The following is a 17,947-nucleotide window of genomic DNA, read 5'->3' on the forward strand; positions in this document are numbered from 1 at the left end:
TGTAACGTTTCAGCCTGATTGGACCTTGTTTTCACACAAATGAACCCAGAATGATGTGAAATTGTGCTTCGTGCAACATAATTCTGGGTGCCATTTACAAACCATAAGTGCTAATGACTCCAGTCCTTTTTGGTTTGTAGGGGCTGTTGATTGGAGTACACTAAAACAAACCTGATCTCTCTAGGACATTCAGAAGCCAAGTTATAAGCCCACAAAGGTGTAACTGGACTACTTCTTTAAAGTGACACCAGGCCCGGTGACCTTTGGGACATGGTTTGACCCCCTATATGAATGTGCGATCATCATGAAACATTCAGATCACTTACAACTCAATAGATTCTACCTTCTTGTAACGTTTCAGCCTGATTGGACCTTGTTTTCACACAAATGGACCCAGAATGATGTGAAATTGTGCTTCGTGCAACATAATTCTGGGTGCCATTTACAAACCATAAGTGCTAATGACTCCATTCCTTTTTGTGGTTGTAGGGGCTGTTGATTGGAGTACACTAAAACAAACCTGATCTCTCTAGGACATTCAGAAGCCAAGTTATAAGCCCACAAATGTGTAACTGGACTACTTCTTTAAAGTGACACCAGATCTGGTGACCTTTGGGACATGGTTTGACCCACTTAGGAATGTGCGATCATCATGAAACGTTCAGATCACTTACAACTCAATAGATTCTACCTTCTTGTAACGTTTCAGCCTGATTGGACCTTGTTTTCACACAAATGGACCCAGAATGATGTGAAATTGTGCTTCGTGCAACTTAATTCTGGGTGCCATTTACAAACCATAAGTGCTAATGACTCCATTCCTTTTTGTGGTTGTAGGGGCTGTTGATTGGAATACACTAAAACAAACCTGATCTCTCTAGGACATTCAGAAGCCAAGTTATAAGCCCACAAAGGTGTAACTGGACTACTTCTTTAAAGTGACACCAGGCCCGGTGACCTTTGGGACATGGTTTGACCCCCTATAGGAATGTGCGATCATCATGAAATGTTCAGATCACTTACAACTCAATAGATTCTACCTTCTTGTAACGTTTCAGCCTGAATGGACCTTGTTTTCAAACAAATGGACCCAGAATGATGTGAAATTGTGCTTCATGCAACATAATTCTGGGTGCCATTTACAAACCATAAGTGCTAATGACTCCATTCCTTTTTGTGGTTGTATGGGCTGTTGATTGGAGTACACTAAAACAAACCTGATCTCTCTAGGACATTCAGAAGCCAAGTTATAAGCCCACAAATGTGTAACTGGACTACTTCTTTAAAGTGACACCAGGCCCGGTGACCTTTGGGACATGGTTTGACTCCCTATAGGAATGTGCGATCATCATGAAACGTTCAGATCACTTACAACTCAATAGATTCTACTTTCTTGTAACGTTTCAGCCTGAATGGACCTTGTTTTCACACAAATGGACCCAGAATGATGTGAAATTGTGCTTCGTGCAACATAATTCTGGGTGCCATTTACAAACCATAAGTGCTAATGACTCCATTCCTTTTTGTGGTTGTAGGGGCTGTTGATTGGAGTACTCTGAAACAAACCTGATCACTCTAGGACATTCAGAAGCCAAGTTATAAGCCCACAAATGTGTAACTGGACTACTTCTTTAAATTGACACCGATCCGGTGACCTTTGGGACATGGTTTGACCCCCTTAGGAAAGTGCTATCATCATGATACGTTCAGATCACTTACAACTCAATAGATTCTACCTTCCTGTAACGTTTCAGCCTGATTGGACCTTGTTTTCACACAAAAGAACCCAGAATGATGTGAAATTGTGCTTCGTGCAACATAATTCTGGGTGCCATTTACAAACCATAAGTGCTAATGACTCCAGTCCTTTTTGTGTTTGTAGGGGCTGTTGATTGGAGTACACTAAAACAAACCTGACCTCTCTAGGACATTCAGAAGCCAAGTTATAAGCCCACAAATGTGTAACTGGACTACTTCTTTAAATTGACACCGATCCGATGACCTTTGGGACATGGTTTGACCCCCTTAGGAAAGTGCTATCATCATGAAACGTTCAGATCACTTACAACTCAATAGATTCTACCTTCTTGTAACGTTTCAGCCTGATTGGACCTTGTTTTTACACAAATGAACCCAGAATGATGTGAAATTGTGCTTCGTGCAACATAATTCTGGGTGCCATTTACAAACCATAAGTGCTAATGACTCCAGTCCTTTTTGTGTTTGTAGGTGCTGTTGATTGGAGTACACTAAAACAAACCTGATCTCTCTAGGACATTCAGAAGCCAAGTTATAAGCCCACAAAGGTGTAACTGGACTACTTCTTTAAAATGACACCAGGCCCGGTGACCTTTGGGACATGGTTTGACCCCCTATAGGAATGTGCGATCATCATGAAACATTCAGATCACTTACAACTCAATAGATTCTACCTTCTTGTAACGTTTCAGCCTGATTGGACCTTGTTTTCACACAAATGGACCCAGAATGATGTATAATTGTGCTTCGTGCAACATAATTCTGGGTGCCATTTACAAACCATAAGTGCTAATGACTCCATTCCTTTTTGTGGTTGTAGGGGCTGTTGATTGGAGTACACTAAAACAAACCTGATCTCTCTAGGACATTCAGAAGCCAAGTTATAAGCCCACAAATGTGTAACTGGACTACTTCTTTAAAGTGACACCAGATCTGGTGACCTTTGGGACATGGTTTGACCCACTTAGGAATGTGCGATCATCATGAAACGTTCAGATCACTTACAACTCAATAGATTCTACCTTCTTGTAACGTTTCAGCCTGATTGGACCTTGTTTTCACACAAATGGACCCAGAATGATGTGAAATTGTGCTTCGTGCAACATAATTCTGGGTGCCATTTACAAACCATAAGTGCTAATGACTCCATTCCTTTTTGTGGTTGTAGGGGCTGTTGATTGGAATACACTAAAACAAACCTGATCTCTCTAGGACATTCAGAAGCCAAGTTATAAGCCCACAAAGGTGTAACTGGACTACTTCTTTAAAGTGACACCAGGCCCGGTGACTTTTGGGACATGGTTTGACCCCCTATAGGAATGTGCGATCATCATGAAATGTTCAGATCACTTACAACTCAATAGATTCTACCTTCTTGTAACGTTTCAGCCTGAATGGACCTTGTTTTCAAACAAATGGACCCAGAATGATGTGAAATTGTGCTTCGTGCAACATAATTCTGGGTGCCATTTACAAACCATAAGTGCTAATGACTCCATTCCTTTTTGTGGTTGTATGGGCTGTTGATTGGAGTACACTAAAACAAACCTAATCTCTCTAGGACATTCAGAAGCCAAGTTATAAGCCCACAAATGTGTAACTGGACTACTTCTTTAAAGTGACACCAGATCCGGTGACCTTTGGGACATGGTTTGACCCACTTAGGAATGTGCGATCATCATGAAACTTTCAGATCACTTACAACTCAATAGATTCTACCTTCTTGTAACGTTTCAGCCTGATTGGACCTTGTTTTCACACAAATGGACCCAGAATGATGTGAAATTGTGCTTCGTTTAACATAATTCTGGGTGCCATTTACAAACCATAAGTGCTAATGACTCCATTCCTTTTTGTAGTTGTAGGGGCTGTTGATTGGAGTACACTAAAACAAACCTGATCTCTCTAGGACATTCAGAAGCCAGGTTATAAAGCCACAAATGTGTAACTGGACTACTTCTTTAAAGTGACACCAGGCCCGGTGACCTTTGGGACATGGTTTGACCACCTATAGGAATGTGCGATCATCATGAAACGTTCATATCACTTACAACTCAATAGATTCTACCTTCTTGTAACGTTTCAGCCTGATTGGACCTTGTTTTCACACAAATGGACCCAGAATGATGTGAAATTGTGCTTCGTGCAACATAATTCTGGGTGCCATTTACAAACCATAAGTGCTAATGACTGAATTCTTTTTTGTGGTTGTAGGGGCTGTTGATTGGAGTGCACTAAAACAAACCTGATCTCTATAGGACATTCAGAAGCCAAGTTATAAGCCCACAAATGTGTAACTGGACTACTTCTTTAAAGTGACACCAGATCCGGTGACTTTTGGGACATGGTTTGACCCACTTAGGAATGTGCGATCATCATGAAACGTTCAGATCACTTACAACTCAATAGATTCTACCTTCTTGTAACGTTTCAGCCTGATTGGACATTGTTTTCACACAAATGGACCCAGAATGATGTGAAATTGTGCTTCGTGCAACATAATTCTGGGTGCCATTTAAAAACCATAAGTGCTAATGACTCCATTCCTTTTTGAGGTAATAGGGGCTGTTAATTGGAGTACTCTAAAACAAACCTGACCTCTTTAGGATATTCAGAAGCCAAGTTATAAGCCCACAAAGGTGTAACTGGACTACTTCTTTAAAGTGACACCAGGCCCGGTGACCTTTGGGACATGGTTTGACCCCCTATAGGAATGTGCGATCATCATGAAACTTTCAGATCACTTACAACTCAACAGATTCTACCTTCATGTAACGTTTCAGCCTGACTGGACCTTGTTTTCACACAAATGGACCCAGAATGATGTGAAATTGTGCTTCGTGCAACATAATTCTGGGTGCCATTTAAAAACCATAAGTGCTAATGACTCCATTCCTTTTTGTGGTTGTAGGGGCTGTTGATTGGAGTACACTAAAACAAACCTGATCTCTCTAGGAAATTCAGAAGCCAAGTTATAAGCCCACAAATGTGTAACTGGACTACTTCTTTAAAGTGACACCAGATCCGGTGACTTTTGGGACATGGTTTGACCCACTTAAGAATGTGCGATCATCATGAAACGTTCAGATCACTTACAACTCAATAGATTCTACCTTCTTGTAACGTTTCAGCCTGATTGGACCTTGTTTTCACACAAATGGACCCAGAATGATGTGAAATTGTGCTTCGTGCAACATAATTCTGGGTGCCATTTAAAAAACATAAGTGCTAATGACTCCATTCCTTTTTGAGGTAATATGGGCTGTTAATTGGAGTACTCTAAAACAAACCTGACCTCTCTAGGATATTCAGAAGCCAAGTTATAAGCCCACAAATGTGTAACTGGACTACTTCTTTAAAGTGACACCAGATCCGGTGACCTTTAGGACATGGTTTGACCCACTTAGGAAAGTGCTATCATCATGAAACGTTCAGATTACTTACAACTCAATAGATTCTACCTTCCTGTAACGTTTCAGCCTGATTGGACCTTGTTTTCACACAAATGAACCCAGAATGATGTGAAATTGTGCTTTGTGCAACATAATTCTGGGTGCCATTTAAAAACCATAAGTGCTAATGACTCCATTCCTTTTTGGGGTAATGGGGGCTGTTAATTGGAGTACTCTAAAACAAACCTGACCTCTGTAGGATATTCAGAAGCCAAGTTATAAGCCCACAAAGGTGTAACTGGACTACTTCTTTAAAGTGACACCAGGCCCGGTGACCTTTGGGACATGGTTTGACCCCCTATAGGAATGTAATATCATCATGAAACTTTCAGATCACTTACAACTCAACAGATTCTACCTTCTTGTAACGTTTCAGCCTGATTGGACCTTGTTTTCACACAAATGGACCCAGAATGATGTGAAATTGTGCTTCGTGCAACATAATTCTGGGTGCCATTTAAAAGCCATAAGTGCTAATGACTCCATTCCTTTTTGTGGTTGTAGGGGCTGTTGATTGGAGTACACTAAAACAAACCTGATCTCTCTAAGACATTCAGAAGCCAAGTTATAAGCCCACAAATGTGTAACTGGACTACTTCTTTAAATTGACAACAGATCCGGTGACCTCTGGGACATGGTTTGACCCCCTTAGGAAAGTGCTATCATCATGAAACGTTCAGATCACTTACAACTCAATAGATTCTACCTTCCTGTAACGTTTCAGCCTGATTGGACCTTGTTTTCACACAAATGAACCCAGAATGATGTGAAATTGTGCTTTGTGCAACATAATTCTCGGTGCCATTTAAAAACCATAAGTGCTAATGACTCCATTCCTTTTTGTGGTTGTAGGGGCTGTTTATTGAAGTACACTAAAACAAGCCTGACCTCTTTAGGATATTCAGAAGCCAGGTTATAAGCCCACAAATGTGTAACTGGACTACTTCTTTAAATTGACAACAGATCCGGTGACCTCTGGGACATGGTTTGACACCCTTAGGAAAGTGCTATCATCATGAAACGTTCAGATCACTTACAACTCAATAGATTCTACCGTCCTGTAACGTTTCAGCCTGACTGGACCTTGTTTTCACACAAATGGACCCAGAATGATGTGAAATTGTGCTTCGTGCAACATAATTCTGGGTGCCATTTAAAAACCATAAGTGCTAATGACTCCATTCCTTTTTGTGGTTGTAGGGGCTGTTGATTGGAGTACACTAAAACAAACCTGATCTCTCTAGGACATTCAGAAGCCAAGTTATAAGCCCACAAATGTGTAACTGGACTACTTCTTTAAATTGACAACAGATCCGGTGACCTCTGGGACATGGTTTGACCCCCTTAGGAAAGTGCTATCATCATGAAACGTTCAGATCACTTACAACTCAAAGATTCTACCTTCCTGTAACGTTTCAGCCTGATTGGACCTTGTTTTCACACAAATGGACCCAGAATGATGTGAAATTGTGCTTCGTGCAACATAATTCTGGGTGCCATTTAAAAACCATAAGTGCTAATGACTCCATTCCTTTTTGTGGCTGTAGGGGCTGTTGATTGGAGTACACTAAAACAAGCCTGACCTCTCTAGGACATTCAGAAGCCAAGTTATAAGCCCACAAATGTGTAACTGGACTACTTCTTTAAAGTGACACCAGGCCCGGTGACCTTTGGGACATGGTTTGACCCCCTATAGGAATGTGCGATCATCATGAAACGTTCAGATCACTTACAACTCAATAGATTCTACTTTCTTGTAACGTTTCAGCCTGAATGGACCTTGTTTTCACACAAATGGACCCAGAATGATGTGAAATTGTGCTTCGTGCAACATAATTCTGGGTGCCATTTACAAACCATAAGTGCTAATGACTCCATTCCTTTTTGTGGTTGTAGGGGCTGTTGATTGGAGTACTCTGAAACAAACCTGATCACTCTAGGACATTCAGAAGCCAAGTTATAAGCCCACAAATGTGTAACTGGACTACTTCTTTAAATTGACACCGATCCGGTGACCTTTTGGACATGGTTTGACCCCCTTAGGAAAGTGCTATCATCATGAAACGTTCAGATCACTTACAACTCAATAGATTCTACCTTCCTGTAACGTTTCAGCCTGATTGGACCTTGTTTTCACACAAATGAACCCAGAATGATGTGAAATTGTGCTTCGTGCAACATAAATCTGGGTGCCATTTACAAACCATAAGTGCTAATGACTCCAGTCCTTTTTGTGTTTGTAGGGGCTGTTGATTGGAGTACACTAAAACAAACCTGATCTCTCTAGGACATTCAGAAGCCAAGTTATAAGCCCACAAAGGTGTAACTGGACTACTTCTTTAAAGTGACACCAGGCCCGGTGACCTTTGGGACATGGTTTGACCCCCTATAGGAATGTGCGATCATCATGAAATGTTCAGATCACTTACAACTCAATACATTCTACCTTCTTGTAACGTTTCAGCCTGAATGGACCTTGTTTTCAAACAAATGGACCCAGAATGATGTGAAATTGTGCTTCGTGCAACATAATTCTGGGTGCCATTTACAAACCATAAGTGCTAATGACTGAATTCTTTTTTGTGGTTGTAGGGGCTGTTGATTGGAGTGCACTAAAACAAACCTGATCTCTATAGGACATTCAGAAGCCAAGTTATAAGCCCACAAATGTGTAACTGGACTACTTCTTTAAAGTGACACCAGATCCGGTGACAATTGGGACATGGTTTGACCCACTTAGGAATGTGCGATCATCATGAAACGTTCAGATCACTTACAACTCAATAGATTCTACCTTCTTGTAACGTTTCAGCCTGATTGGACATTGTTTTCACACAAATGGACCCAGAATGATGTGAAATTGTGCTTCGTGCAACATAATTCTGGGTGCCATTTAAAAACCATAAGTGCTAATGACTCCATTCCTTTTTGAGGTAATAGAGGCTGTTAATTGGAGTACTCTAAAACAAACCTGACCTCTTTAGGATATTCAGAAGCCAAGTTATAAGCCCACAAAGGTGTAACTGGACTACTTCTTTAAAGTGACACCAGGCCCGGTGACCTTTGGGACATGGTTTGACCCCCTATAGGAATGTGCGATCATCATGAAACTTTCAGATCACTTACAACTCAACAGATTCTACCTTCATGTAACGTTTCAGCCTGACTGGACCTTGTTTTCACACAAATGGACCCAGAATGATGTGAAATTGTGCTTCGTTTAACATAATTCTGGGTGCCATTTACAAACCATAAGTGCTAATGACTCCATTCCTTTTTGTAGTTGTAGGGGCTGTTGATTGGAGTACACTAAAACAAACCTGATCTCTCTAGGACATTCAGAAGCCAGGTTATAAAGCCACAAATGTGTAACTGGACTACTTCTTTAAAGTGACACCAGGCCCGGTGACCTTTCGGACATGGTTTGACCACCTATAGGAATGTGCGATCATCATGAAACGTTCATATCACTTACAACTCAATAGATTCTACCTTCTTGTAACGTTTCAGCCTGATTGGACCTTGTTTTCACACAAATGGACCCAGAATGATGTGAAATTGTGCTTCGTGCAACATAATTCTGGGTGCCATTTACAAACCATAAGTGCTAATGACTGAATTCTTTTTTGTGGTTGTAGGGGCTGTTGATTGGAGTGCACTAAAACAAACCTGATCTCTATAGGACATTCAGAAGCCAAGTTATAAGCCCACAAATGTGTAACTGGACTACTTCTTTAAAGTGACACCAGATCCGGTGACTTTTGGGACATGGTTTGACCCACTTAGGAATGTGCGATCATCATGAAACGTTCAGATCACTTACAACTCAATAGATTCTACCTTCTTGTAACGTTTCAGCCTGATTGGACATTGTTTTCACACAAATGGACCCAGAATGATGTGAAATTGTGCTTCGTGCAACATAATTCTGGGTGCCATTTAAAAACCATAAGTGCTAATGACTCCATTCCTTTTTCAGGTAATAGGGGCTGTTAATTGGAGTACTCTAAAACAAACCTGACCTCTTTAGGATATTCAGAAGCCAAGTTATAAGCCCACAAAGGTGTAACTGGACTACTTCTTTAAAGTGACACCAGGCCCGGTGACCTTTGGGACATGGTTTGACCCCCTATAGGAATGTGCGATCATCATGAAACTTTCAGATCACTTACAACTCAACAGATTCTACCTTCATGTAACGTTTCAGCCTGACTGGACCTTGTTTTCACACAAATGGACCCAGAATGATGTGAAATTGTGCTTCGTGCAACATAATTCTGGGTGCCATTTAAAAACCATAAGTGCTAATGACTCCATTCCTTTTTGTGGTTGTAGGGGCTGTTGATTGGAGTACACTAAAACAAACCTGATCTCTCTAGGAAATTCAGAAGCCAAGTTATAAGCCCACAAATGTGTAACTGGACTACTTTAAAGTGACACCAGATCCGGTGACTTTTGGGACATGGTTTGACCCACTTAAGAATGTGCGATCATCATGAAACGTTCAGATCACTTACAACTCAATAGATTCTACCTTCTTGTAACGTTTCAGCCTGATTGGACCTTGTTTTCACACAAATGGACCCAGAATGATGTGAAATTGTGCTTCGTGCAACATAATTCTGGGTGCCATTTAAAAACCATAAGTGCTAATGACTCCATTCCTTTTTGAGGTAATATGGGCTGTTACTTGGAGTACTCTAAAACAAACCTGACCTCTCTAGGATATTCAGAAGCCAAGTTATAAGCCCACAAATGTGTAACTGGACTACTTCTTTAAAGTGACACCAGGCCCGGTGACCTTTGGGACATGGTTTTACCCCCTTAGGAAAGTGCTATCATCATGAAACGTTCAGATCACTTACAACACAATAGATTCTACCTTCCTGTAACGTTTCAGCCTGATTGGACCTTGTTTTCACACAAATGAACCCAGAATGATGTGAAATTGTGCTTTGTGCAACATAATTCTGGGTGCCATTTAAAAACCATAAGTGCTAATGACTCCATTCCTTTTTGGGGTAATGGGGGCTGTTAATTGGAGTACTCTAAAACAAACCTGACCTCTGTAGGATATTCAGAAGCCAAGTTATAAGCCCACAAAGGTGTAACTGGACTACTTCTTTAAAGTGACACCAGGCCCGGTGACCTTTGGGACATGGTTTGACCCCCTATAGGAATGTGATATCATCATGAAACTTTCAGATCACTTACAACTCAACAGATTCTACCTTCTTGTAACGTTTCAGCCTGACTGGACCTTGTTTTCACACAAATGGACCCAGAATGATGTGAAATTGTGCTTCGTGCAACATAATTCTGGGTGCCATTTAAAAGCCATAAGTGCTAATGACTCCATTCCTTTTTGTGGTTGTAGGGGCTGTTGAATGGAGTACACTAAAACAAACCTGATCTCTCTAAGACATTCAGAAGCCAAGTTATAAGCCCACAAATGTGTAACTGGACTACTTCTTTAAAGTGACACCAGGCCCGGTGACCTTTGGGACATGGTTTTACCCCCTTAGGAAAGTGCTATCATCATGAAACGTTCAGATCACTTACAACTCAATAGATTCTACCTTCCTGTAACGTTTCAGCCTGATTGGACCTTGTTTTCACACAAATGAACCCAGAATGATGTGAAATTGTGCTTTGTGCAACATAATTCTGGGTGCCATTTAAAAACCATAAGTGCTAATGACTCCATTCCTTTTTGGGGTAATGGGGGCTGTTAATTGGAGTACTCTAAAACAAACCTGACCTCTGTAGGATATTCAGAAGCCAAGTTATAAGCCCACAAAGGTGTAACTGGACTACTTCTTTAAAGTGACACCAGGCCCGGTGACCTTTGGGACATGGTTTGACCCCCTATAGGAATGTGATATCATCATGAAACTTTCAGATCACTTACAACTCAACAGATTCTACCTTCTTGTAACGTTTCAGCCTGACTGGACCTTGTTTTCACACAAATGGACCCAGAATGATGTGAAATTGTGCTTCGTGCAACATAATTCTGGGTGCCATTTAAAAGCCATAAGTGCTAATGACTCCATTCCTTTTTGTGGTTGTAGGGGCTGTTGATTGGAGTACACTAAAACAAACCTGATCTCTCTAAGACATTCAGAAGCCAAGTTATAAGCCCACAAATGTGTAACTGGACTACTTCTTTAAATTGACAACAGATCCGGTGACCTCTGGGACATGGTTTGACCCCCTTAGGAAAGTGCTATCATCATGAAACGTTCAGATCACTTACAACTCAATAGATTCTACCTTCCTGTAACGTTTCAGCCTGATTGGACCTTGTTTTCACACAAATGAACCCAGAATGATGTGAAATTGTGCTTTGTGCAACATAATTCTGGGTGCCATTTAAAAACCATAAGTGCTAATGACTCCATTCCTTTTTGTGGTTGTAGGGGCTGTTTATTGAAGTACACTAAAACAAGCCTGACCTCTCTAGGACATTCAGAAGCCAAGTTATAAGCCCACAAAGGTGTAACTGGACTACTTCTTTAAAGTGGCACCAGGCCCGGTGACCTTTGGGACACGGTTGGACCCCCTTTGGAATGTGCTATCATCATGAAACGTTCAGATCACTTACAACTCAATAGATTCTACCTTCCTGTAACGTTTCAGCCTGATTGGACCTTGTTTTCACACAAATGAACCCAGAATGATGTGAAATTGTGCTTCGTGCAACATAATTCTGGGTGCCATTTAAAAACCATAAGTGCTAATGACTCCATTCCTTTTTGTGGTTGTAGGGGCTGTTGATTGGAGTACACTAAAACAAACCTGATCTCTCTAGGGCATTCAGAAGCCAAGTTATAAGCCCACAAATGTGTAACTGGACTACTTTTTTAAATTGACACCGATCCGGTGACCTTTGGGACATGGTTTTACCTCCTTAGGAAAGTGCTATCATCATGAAACGTTCAGATCACTTACAACTCAATAGATTCTACCTTCTTGTAACGTTTCAGCCTGATTGGACCTTGTTTTCACACAAATGGACCCAGAATGATGTGAAATTGTGCTTCCTGCAACATAATTCTGGGTGCCATTTACAAACCATAAGTTCTAATGACTCCATTCTTTTTTGTGGTTGTAGGGGCTGTTGATTGGAGTACACTAAAACAAACCTGATCTCTCTAGGACATTCAGAAGCCAAGTTATAAGCCCACAAATGTGTAACTGGACTACTTCTTTAAAGTGACACCAGATCCGGTGACCTTTGGTACATGGTTTGACCCACTTAGGAATGTGCGATCATCATGAAACGTTCAGATCACTTACAACTCAATAGATTCTACCTTCTTGTAACGTTTCAGCCTGATTGGACCTTGTTTTCACCCAAATGGACCCAGAATGATGTGAAATTGTGCTTCGTGCAACATAATTCTGGGTGCCATTTAAAAACCATAAGCACAAATGTGTAACTGGACTACTTCTTTAAAGTGACACCAGATCCGGTGACCTTTAGGACATGGATTGACACCCTTAGGAAACTGCTATCATCATGAAACGTTCAGATCACTTACAACTCAATAGATTCTACCTTCCTGTAACGTTTCAGCCTGATTGGACCTTGTTTTCACACAAATGAACCCAGAATGATGTGAAATTGTGCTTTGTGCAACATAATTCTGGGTGCCATTTAAAAACCATAAGTGCTAATGACTCCATTCCTTTTTGGGGTAATGGGGGCTGTTAATTGGAGTACTCTAAAACAAACCTGACCTCTTTAGGATATTCAGAAGCCAAGTTATAAGCCCACAAAGGTGTAACTGGACTACTTCTTTAAAGTGACACCAGGCCCGGTGACCTTTGGGACATGGTTTGACCCCCTGTAGGAATGTGCGATCATCATGAAACGTTCAGATCACTTACAACTCAATAGATTCTACCTTCTTGTAACGTTTCAGCCTGATTGGACCTTGTTTTCAAACGAATGGACCCAGAATTATGTGAAATTGTGCTTCGTGCCACATAATTCTGGGTGCCATTTACAAACCATAAGTGCTAATGACTCTATTCCTTTTTGTGGTTGTAGGGGCTGTTGATTGGAGTACACTAAAACAAACCTGATCTCTCTAGGACATTCAGAAGCCAAGTTATAAGCCCACAAATGTGTAACTGGACTACTTCTTTAAATTTACACCGATCCAGTATCCTTTGGGACATGGTTTGACCCCCTATAGGAAAGTGCTATCATCATGAAACGTTCAGATCACTTACAACTCAATAGATTCTACCTTCCTGTAACGTTTCAGCCTGATTGGACCTTGTTTTCACACAAATGAACCCAGAATGATGTGAAATTGTGCTTCGTGCAACATAATTCTGGGTGCCATTTAAAAACCATAAGTTCTAATGACTCCATTCCTTTTTGGGGTAATGGGGGCTGTTAATTGGAGTACTCTAAATTAAACCTGACCTCTCTAGGATATTCAGAAGCCAAGTTATAAGCCCACAAAGGTGTAACTGGACTACTTCTTTAAAGTGACACCAGGCCCGGTGACCTTTGGGACATGGTTTGACCCCCTTAGGAATGTGCGATCATCATGAAACGTTCAGATCAATTACAACTCAATAGATTCTACATTCTTCTAACGTTTCAGCCTGATTGGACCTTGTTTTCACACAAATGGACCCAGAAGATGTGAAATTGTGCTTCATGCAACATAATTCTGGGTGCCATTTACAAACCATAATGACTCCATTCCTTTTTGTGGTTGTAGGGGCTGTTGATTGGAGTACACTAAAACAAACCTGATCTCTCTAGGACATTCAGAAGCCAAGTTATAAGCCCACAAAGGTGTAACTGGACTACTTCTTTAAAGTGATACCAGGCCCGGTGACCTTTGGGACATGGTTTGACCCCCTATAGGAATGTGCGATCATCATGAAACGTTCATATCACTTAAAACTCAATTGATTCTACCTTCTTGTAACGTTTCAGCCTGATTGGACATTGTTTTCACACAAATTAACCCAGAATGATGTGAAATTGTGCTTTGTGCAACATAATTCTGTTTGCCATTTAAAAACCATAAGTGCTAATGACTCCATTCCTTTTTGGGGTAATGGGGGCTGTTAATTGGAGTACTCTAAAACAAACCTGACCTCTGTAGGATATTCAGAAGCCAAGTTATAAGCCCACAAAGGTGTAACTGGACTACTTCTTTAAAGTGACACCAGGCCCGGTGACCTTTGGGACATGGTTTGACCCCCTGTAGGAATGTGCGATCATCATGAAACTTTCAGATCACTTACAACTCAACAGATTCTACCTTCTTGTAACGTTTCAGCCTGACTGGACCTTGTTTTCACACAAATGGACCCAGAATGATGTGAAATTGTGCTTCGTGCAACATAATTCTGGGTGCCATTTAAAAGCCATAAGTGCTAATGACTCCATTCCTTTTTGTGGTTGTAGGGGCTGTTGATTGGAGTACACTAAAACAAACCTGATCTCTCTAGGACATTCAGAAGCCAAGTTATAAGCCCACAAATGTGTAACTGGACTACTTCTTTAAATTGACACCAGATCCGGTGACCTCTGGGACATGGTTTGACCCCCTTAGGAAAGTGCTATCATCATGAAATGTTCAGATCACTTACAACTCAATAGATTCTACCTTCCTGTAACGTTTCAGCCTGATTGGACCTTGTTTTCACACAAATGAACCCAGAATGATGTGAAATTGTGCTTTGTGCAACATAATTCTGGGTGCCATTTAAAAACCATAAGTGCTAATGACTCCATTCCTTTTTGTGGTTGTAGGGGCTGTTTATTGAAGTACACTAAAACAAGCCTGACCTCTCTAGGACATTCAGAAGCCAAGTTATAAGCCCACAAATGTGTAACTGGACTACTTCTTTAAATTGACACCAGATCCGGTGACCTCTGGGACATGGTTTGACCCCCTTAGGAAAGTGCTATCATCATGAAACGTTCAGATCACTTACAACTCAATAGATTCTACCTTCCTGTAACGTTTCAGCCTGATTGGACCTTGTTTTCACACAAATGAACCCAGAATGATGTGAAATTGTGCTTTGTGCAACATAATTCTGGGTGCCATTTAAAAACCATAAGTGCTAATGACTCCATTCCTTTTTGTGGTTGTAGGGGATGTTTATTGAAGTACACTAAAACAAGCCTGACCTCCCTAGGACATTCAGAAGCCAAGTTATAAGCCCACAAAGGTGTAACTGGACTACTTCTTTAAAGTCGCACCAGGCCCGGTGACATTTGGGACATGGTTTGACCCCCTTAGGAATGTCCTATCATCATGAAACGTTCAGATCACTTACAACTCAATAGATTCTACCTTCCTGTAACGTTTCAGCCTGATTGGACCTTGTTTTCACACAAATGAACCCAAAATGATGTGAAATTGTGCTTCGTGCAACATAATTCTGGGTGCCATTTAAAAACCATGAGTGCTAATGACTCCATTCCTTTTTGTGGTTGTAGGGGCTGTTGATTGGAGTACACTAAAACAAACCTGATCTCTCTAGGACATTCAGAAGCCAGAATGATGTGAAATTTTGCTTCGTGCCACTCTCCTGGAGGTGCTCAGTAAGACCCAGTGTTGACATGTGGCAAGACGCTCCTCGGGGCACGTCTTGCTTGGGCCTCTCTCCTGGAGGCGCTCAGTCAGACCCAGTGTTGACATGTGGCAAGACGCTCCTCGGGGCGCGTCTTGCTTGGGCCTCTCTCCTGGAGGCGCTCAGTCAGACCCAGTGTTGACATGTGGCAAGACACTCCTCAGGGCGTGTCTTGCTTTGGCCTCTACTGGAGGCGCTCCGTCAGACCGAGTGCTGACATGTGGCAAGAAGCTCCTCGGGGCGCGTCTTGCTTGGGCTTCTCTCCTGGAGGCGCTCAGTCAGACCCAGTGTTGACATGTGGCAAGACACTCCTCGGGGCGTGTCTTGCTTTGGCCTCTCCTGGAGGCGCTCAGTCAGACCGAGTGCTGACATGTTGCAAGAATCTCCTCGGGGCGCGTCTTGCTTGGGCTTCTCTCCTGGAGGCCCTCAGTCAGACCCATTGTTGACATGTGGCAAGACGCTCCTCGGGGCGCGTCTTGCTTGGGCCTCTCTCCAGAAGGCCCTCAATCAGACCCAGTGTTGACACGTGGCAAGACGCTCCTCGGGGCGCTTCTTGCTTGGGCCTCTCTCCTGGAGGCGCTCAGTCAGACCCAGTGGTGACATGTGGCAAGACGCTCCTTGGGGCGCGTACTGCTTGGGGCTCTCTCCTGGATGCCCTCTGTCAGACCCAGTGTTGACATGTGGCAAGACTCTCCTCGGGGCGCGTCTTGCTTGGGCTTCTCTCATGGAGGCCCTCAGTCAGACCCAGTGTTGACATGTGGCAAGACACTCCTCGGGGCGTGTCTTGCTTTGGCCTCTCCTGGAGGCGCTCAGTCAGACCGAGTGCTGACATGTGGCAAGAAGCTCCTCGGGGTGCGTCTTGCTTGGGCTTCTCTCCTGGAGGCCCTCAGTCAGACCCATTGTTGACATGTGGCAAGACGCTCCTCGGGGCGCTTCTTGCTTGGGCCTCTCTCCTGGAGGCGCTCAGTCAGACCCAGTGGTGACATGTGGCAAGACGCTCCTTGGGGCGCGTACTGCTTGGGGCTCTCTCCTGGATGCCCTCTGTCAGACCCAGTGTTGACATGTGGCAAGACTCTCCTCGGGGCGCGTCTTGCTTGGGCTTCTCTCATGGAGGCCCTCAGTCAGACCCAGTGTTGACATGTGTCAAGACGCTCCTCGGGGCGTGTCTTGCTTGGGCCTCTCTCCTGGAGGCGCTCAGTCAGACCCAGTGTTGACATGTGGCAAGACGCTCCTCGGGGCGCGTCTTGCTTGGGCTTCTCTCATGGAGGCCCTCAGTCAGACCCAGTGTTGACATGTGGCAAGACACTCCTCGGGGCGCGTCTTGCTTGGGCCTCTCTCATGGAGGCCCTCTGTCAGACCCAGTGTAATGTCGTGTGCCCGTCCCATTTATCGGTTCCTTTAAAACCCAGTTCCGTTAGAACTTATGAGACGGTGCATCCATCAGGGTTCGGGGGTGTATCGACGAGTATAATTGTACTAGATCCGGGTTTGGACTACCTAATTAGAATCTTGTCTTTTATTTTAAAGGTGAAATGACTTGCACGAATAGCCAGCCCCAGAGTACTACACTTCTTTTAAACTCGTTACCTTTTGGTTAAGATACTAGAGAGAAGTCTGGAGGCAAGCCAAGCCTCTCAGCAATTGTTTGGATTACCCGGAATTAATTGCGCCTCTAACAGCTTATGTGGGAGGTTGGTAACTATAAAATGATTTATGCTAGTTGATCAGGCTATCATAAGTTTATCAATTTATTTATTAATCCAACCTTCCAGCTGATTAGAGACTTTTTCAACCTGCAATCAGAGCCAAAATAACCTCGAATATTTTGCTTTTATCGCCCTTAAGACAACTCGTTACTCGCAAGGAGGGGGAAGTTAAAACTTCCCTTATCTTAAGGTTTCTTTATATTATTCTGTTATAAACTGTAAAGTAAGTCCTGATAATTCAGAGACCGATCTTCGACATGCTTACCTCTGTGCAATTATGGTCAGGGCCCCAAACGTGAAGCTTTAGAGAAAACCTGAAAGAATCAGGATTATGTTTCTTTTTCAAAAAAGGTTTATTACAAAATCAAAATACAAAAATGGGTAAAGTGAAAAGCAACTACTATCCCC

Source organism: Nothobranchius furzeri, chromosome 7 (assembly GCF_043380555.1).
Source record: "Nothobranchius furzeri strain GRZ-AD chromosome 7, NfurGRZ-RIMD1, whole genome shotgun sequence".
NCBI lineage: Eukaryota > Metazoa > Chordata > Actinopteri > Cyprinodontiformes > Nothobranchiidae > Nothobranchius > Nothobranchius furzeri.